The 6,000-nt window shown below is 40.0% G+C and overlaps 1 long non-coding RNA gene across 1 annotated transcript in view; it reads right to left on the bottom strand.

The window, feature by feature from the left end:
* Positions 1–615: 615 nt before the first annotated feature.
* The window catches only part of LOC132532634 (uncharacterized), a 97,157-nt gene continuing 91,772 nt past the window's right edge, over positions 616–6,000 (bottom strand). The window contains exons 5-6 of the long non-coding RNA XR_009544555.1: positions 1,240–1,380; positions 616–860 (exon numbers count right to left, since the gene is read on the bottom strand). This is a non-coding gene — a long non-coding RNA (uncharacterized LOC132532634). The remainder of the gene's footprint in view (positions 861–1,239; positions 1,381–6,000) is intronic.

Here is a 6,000-nt window from a genome sequence, read left to right as displayed (position 1 = left end):
GAAGAGAAGAGAAGAGAAGAGAAGAGAAAAGAAAAGAAAAAGAGTGCCCATAGGGTCCCAGAATGGAGACATTGTGCAGGCACTGAGTCCCTAAGCCTGTGGCAATTAAAAAATTTTAAAAATAAATTTAAGAAAACACTTTTTTTTAAAAGGGTTAATCTCTGTGACCAATCAAATATGGTGGGTGTGGTGACATATCACTTCTGAATCATGTTATTAAAAGTGTGCCTCTTGAGTTGGAGTATATTTGCATCTTTCTCTCTCTCTCTTCTTTTGTCTTGATAGAGCAAACTGCCACGCCATAAGCCACTCTAGGATCAGGCCTACTAATTAGGAACCAAAATCTGGCCAGTAGCCAGTGCGAGACTCAGGCACTTCAATAACCACAACGTGAGTGGGTGTGGCAGCAGATGCTGTAGCCTCAGTCCTTCAGAGGAGTTTAGAGTTGGAAAACAGTTTCCAAATTCTTGACTATCAGGAACTGTGTGACACAATGTTTGTTGTTAAACTAGTAGGTTTGGGGATAATTTATTGCACACATAACTAATACTCCAGTACACATAAACTTTCCTAAAATTCAGGATGCGTAATTCGTTCCTAGTGCACTATATGTGCAAAGCCTTGTACTAAATACCATTGTATTTACTAGAAATTCCAAAGCATAACAATAGCATGGTCCTAGCTTTCAAACAACTTGGAACTTCAGGGAAAGACAAACAGATCCATATGTAGGTAGGTCACAATTACTTTCAAAAATATTTCTAGGCTTTTCTCTTGGGTTTTTCTATACACAATATTTTCTCCATAGTCCGAACTGTCATTCCAGATGCTTTTGGGATTTTAGTCATGTTACAGAAGAGCTGCAAAGAGAAATAAAGGGTTATAATTAAGTTTCTTAAATTCAAAATAGCATTTTCTTACAAGATAATTAGTTATAAGCTACACATTGTGAATGAAACAACTTTCCAAAGTCTTTTAGCTCCCACTTAACACATCAAGGGCTAGTCCTGGCATACTAAATCATAGTTTCTTCCAAAATGTAGAGAATATAGCTTCCTGCCTGCAATATTTACCCAGAATAGAAGGACGGGCATGGAAGTAGGCACAATTATAGTCCCCCACATTCTCTGACACTGAAATTCCTCCTCTCTTGAGTGCTCACAGTGTTGGTGGAAAACAGCCTCAAGAAGCTTTCCTTGTAGCCTCAATAAAAGTGCTTCAGTTGAAGAGTCAACCTACCCAGGTTCTGTGCCCCCCTTGCTGGGCAGCCTCCACTCAATAACTGGTAGGTGCAGCTCAGTATAGTGATTGGTCCTCCTGGCCTAGGTCAAGACAACTTTTATGGCCATTCCTGATTCCCCATGAGGCTGCCTGGCACCACTGAAATAAAATCATAGCATATGAGTGAAGCCAGCCAGAACTTGGTATTTTATCCATTTTATTCTAAATGATACAATCTCATTTTATTTTGATTGCATAGTAATGTTCCACTGTACATATATCTCACAATTTTTTTTTTTTACCAGATCAGCTCCGGTTTATGGTGGTGCAGGGGACTGAACCCAGGACTTTGGAGTCTCAGGCATGAGAGTCTCTTTGCATAACCAGTATGCTATCTATCTCTGCCCCTCATAACTTCTCTATCCAGTTATGTCTTTGGGCGATTAGGTTGCTTCTATACTCTAGCTAGTGCTAAGAAACTTGTAATAACATAAAGTAGATAAAATAATAACACAGTATTTCTCTCTGTCCAATCAGACTTCCTCAAAATTTTCCTATAAGCCGTTTACATGCTCATCTATATCTGCTTCCCAGAGAACTTAATCTGTGTCTGCTGGGTCCATCAGAATATAGGAGAAGAGGAGCATAGAAAATCTGCTGGACCATCACAGTAAAGAGGTTAGCAATGGAAGGCTTAGGCAAAGAGAAAATCATAGTGTTCTTCTAGATCTTCCTACTTTTCATGGCAAGAGAAATGCTAACCTGAGGACTAACACAACCACCACAGATACCACCAAGTTCAGGTATGGAAAAAAAAAACAAAAAACGCTCAAACTAAGGACACTGAGAAGGCAGTGTTCCAGAGGAGAGTTATAGCTCTTAGGTGCTAAGCAAAAGCTAGAGCAACAGGGAAGGGAGAATTGACCCAGGCTCAACTGGAAAAGATTAGATGCAGCAGAAACTACTCATTATCTGTGGGTGGGTCCAAAGTGGACAGACAGAGCACTAGACCTGCAAATTCATAAGATCTAGTCCATGGCCAGAGATACCCCTTTCATTCCAGTCCTATGCGTTTACTTAAACCATTCCCCCTTCCCCTTAGTTCTTAGACTCCCAATTTCAAATATCAGTATAAAAATCTAAAGACTGATACACTCAGCTGAGTCATCCAAGAGGAAGTCTCCTGGCAGCCTCAGGAAAAGAAGCAATAGGATTTCAACAGTGGCACAGTCACTGCATATGGAAGTGTTTTTCTAAATAACAAAGTACGTTATAAAATGTGTTATTCAGTGCATTAGATTATCAAGATGCCCAACTTCTCTTAGACTCTTCTGATTTTGAAAAGCCTTTGTTTTCAAGCATTGACAAATGGAATCATTGTTGCGGGTTGAATGCAGAGCAAATTAGAGGAAATCTGTGCATATGAGCATTTCCTTCTGTATTGCAAAGAGAGTCATGAGACCTGATCTGGTGTTCTCATCCAGCTGGGAAACGGGAATAAGGTAAACTGATCAAGTTGGAGGTCACATGAAGACCCAACAGAAATAAAGGGCCCAGTGAGAGGGAGATCAAGTCATCTGCCCCTTATAATTTAGGACCTCTGAGAGAGTTATTATCTAAAATGAAAATAACCACACATCTTGGGTTTCTTTGAACAATGCTAGCTTATACCAAAGTCCCTCACATTCCAGCTTGGATGAGAAATTATAGAGTCACTTTAACTAAAAGTTATTTATTCAGAGATAAATTATTATAAATTTATAGGGAATTTCTCTGATTTAAAAACTCAGATTGATGAAGCTAGTAAGCATTAGACAATCCCTTCCCATTAAAATTGAGAAATTGATTGATTGATAGATATTTTTGATTGGGCAGTGATTACTAGAAGTCTTATTTTGTTTTGTGGGGACTCAGAAGCAGTCCAGACTATTTATAAAAAACAAAAAATTGTATATCCTTTGTATTTCACTGGGAGTAAATTTATAACCCACTACATATATACAAAAAAAAAACTTTTTTTTTCTTTTCCAGAGCACCAATCAGCTCTGGTTCCTGGTGATGATGGGGATTGAACCTGGGACCAGGGTACCTCAGACATGAGAGTCTATTTGCATAGCCATTATGCTACACTGGGAGCAGTGGTTACTTGCTTATATTCATAGAATAAAGGTGTTCTGGAGCATTTAAATGTAGTGTCATGAAGCACTTAATTAGATAAACGTGTTCAGTTCTTTAGCTAAAGTGGTAGTGAGGAGGACAGCATCTATACAGAGGGAAGTGAAGATCCTGAGTAGTGCTGTAGGCAGAATTGGGTTGGGCTGGCTGCATGACAGATACAAGCTGGCTGGAAGGAAGGGTGGTTGAAAGGATCAAGTATACAAATCTGGGAGGGTATGAGAATTACATTAGGAAAGATTCCAGACCTGAGAACTCTTGTCAGGTTGGAGAAAAATACAAGTCCCTTAAGACTGTCCATGGAGCATCATTTGAAATACTGCAGATAAATACAAAGATACTGAATGATACTATGTAGTTTGGCCAGATGACTGACTTTCCTATTGATACGATCAAATATTTTGAATAGAAGAAATTCATATAGTTAATTTCAAAATGTACAAAATCTGGATCCAGATTTCTAGTCTCCTTCAATGTTTTCATTGATCATCATGTCACCAAAAGCATAGTGGGCTTCTCTTTTCCCTAGAAAATGTAAATATTTGGTGTATTGCACCAAAGTAAAAGACTCTGAGGTTGGTGGAGGGGAGAGTACAGGTCCAAGAAGGATGACAGAGGACCTACTGGGGGTTGTATTGTTATGTGGAAAACTGAGAAATTTTATGCATGTATTGTATTTAACTATTGCATTTACTGTTGAATGTAAAATATTAATCCCCAATAAAAAAATTAAAAAATTTAAAAAAAGAAAATGCAAATATTTAGTGCCTGGTTTTGTAACAGTTTCTGCCTTGCCGGGGTGATTCTATAGATCAGTGGATCATCCAGGAAGTCTTGCTAAAAATATTAGCTGTGGAGAGTCGGGCGGTAGCGCAGCAAGATAAGCACAGGTGGTGCAAAGCGCAAGGACCTGCATAAGGATCCCGGTTCGGTCCCCAGCTCCCCACCTGCAGGGGAGTCACATCACAAGCGGTGAAGCAGGTCTGCAGGTGTCTATCTTTCTCTCTCCCTCGCTGTCTTCCTCTCCTCTCTCCATTTATCTATGTCCTATCTAACAGTGATGAAAACAATAACAACAATAGTAACTACAACAATAAAAAAGGGGGGCAACAAAAGGGAAAGTAAATATTAAAAAAAACTTAAAAAGTTTAAAAAAATATATTAGCTGTGGTTACTACTCCTAATCTTCTGATTCAAATGCTCTGGGCTGAACCCAGCCACTTGTGGTTTAGCAAACCCTCCAGGTGACTCCAATCCTCCCTAAAGATGATCCAAGGCAGTTGTGAACATAAGGCTGAGGGCTATTTTAGGGACTTAACATTGATGTTGAATCTAAACAGAAGTAATGGCTTCTCTTTCAGGCCAATCTCACTATGATCCAAGGCAATTGAACATTCAACTTTGGCAGTGCCATTCCCACTTACTCCAGAAGTGAGCCCTTGTCTGCATGGTGGAGTCCAGAGTCCCCAAAGTAGACCATGAGGTAGCTCATTTCAGTCTCCTTGCTGATGGAAGTGCCAGCTCTTCTCTAGATAAACATTTTACTGGAAAGCAAAAGTAACACAGTCTTCTAGATATTATGTTGAGGAAAGCCCTGAATTTGATCCTCAGCATCACATATGCCAGAGTGGTTGCCGGGCTAGTGCTAGGGTATTTCTTCCTGGGCACGTGCTCTCTGGGTTGGAGAGAACTGGACTGAGCTAACCTGGGCTTCTACTTACTCAGCAACTCGGGACAGAGACCAAGAACTTGTGGCAGATCAGGAATGCAATGCAATGCCTTTATTGATAAGAGACAACGCCTTTATATATATCTTTAACTGGAAGTGGCAAGTGGGAAAAGGAAATGGCCAGGAGAAGGGGTGGAGAAAAGAGCGCAAAGGTAGACAGCTTCCATAGCAGCTGTTGCAAAGGTTCTAACCAGTGGGATTAAGCAATATCCTGCAGGCAGGGCGGGTCTCAGGCAAAACAATGATTATGTAAATAGACCATAGTGTCAGCAATGGAGCATGGAGCAGAGCGGGGGAGGGAAGGGCTGGATTTAAGGCCCGACAAGTGGTATTTTGATTTCCCTTGTAAAATAAATAACTCCTAAAAAAAATCAGACAAGACATAAAACATATTGTATAACTATTATATCAAGTTCAAGGTGAGGAGAACTGCCAAGTTGGTAAAATGGTGTTAGCTTCTTGAGGTTGGTTTTAGACAGAAAATGACCTTATAAAGCCTTCTGCAAATGGCACCATGTGGTTGAATGAATATGCACAAACTCATCAAAAGAAAGATAAATACATGCTAATACAGCTTTACTTTAGTGGATATTGCCACAGGCCATCCTCACCATCATCTCTCTCTCACTAGAGCACTGCTCAGCTCTGGTGGTGCTGAGGACTGAACCTGGAACTGCAGAGCCACAAGCATGAAAGCTTTTTGCATAACCACTAAGCTATTTTCCCAACCCAGTCATACATAATCTCTACAAATAGAACAGGCATAAGATAGCTAATGAAAATGAATAGGGTTACATCATGGACTCTGGAACCAACTCACCATGTGTTTTAGTCCCCCTAGTGAAGCTTCTCTGCCATGAACATGGTTCATAACT

This window comes from Erinaceus europaeus, chromosome 14 (assembly GCF_950295315.1).
Source record: "Erinaceus europaeus chromosome 14, mEriEur2.1, whole genome shotgun sequence".
NCBI classification, from domain to species: Eukaryota; Metazoa; Chordata; class Mammalia; order Eulipotyphla; family Erinaceidae; genus Erinaceus; species Erinaceus europaeus.
This window is presented reverse-complemented; position numbering and strand designations above follow the sequence as displayed.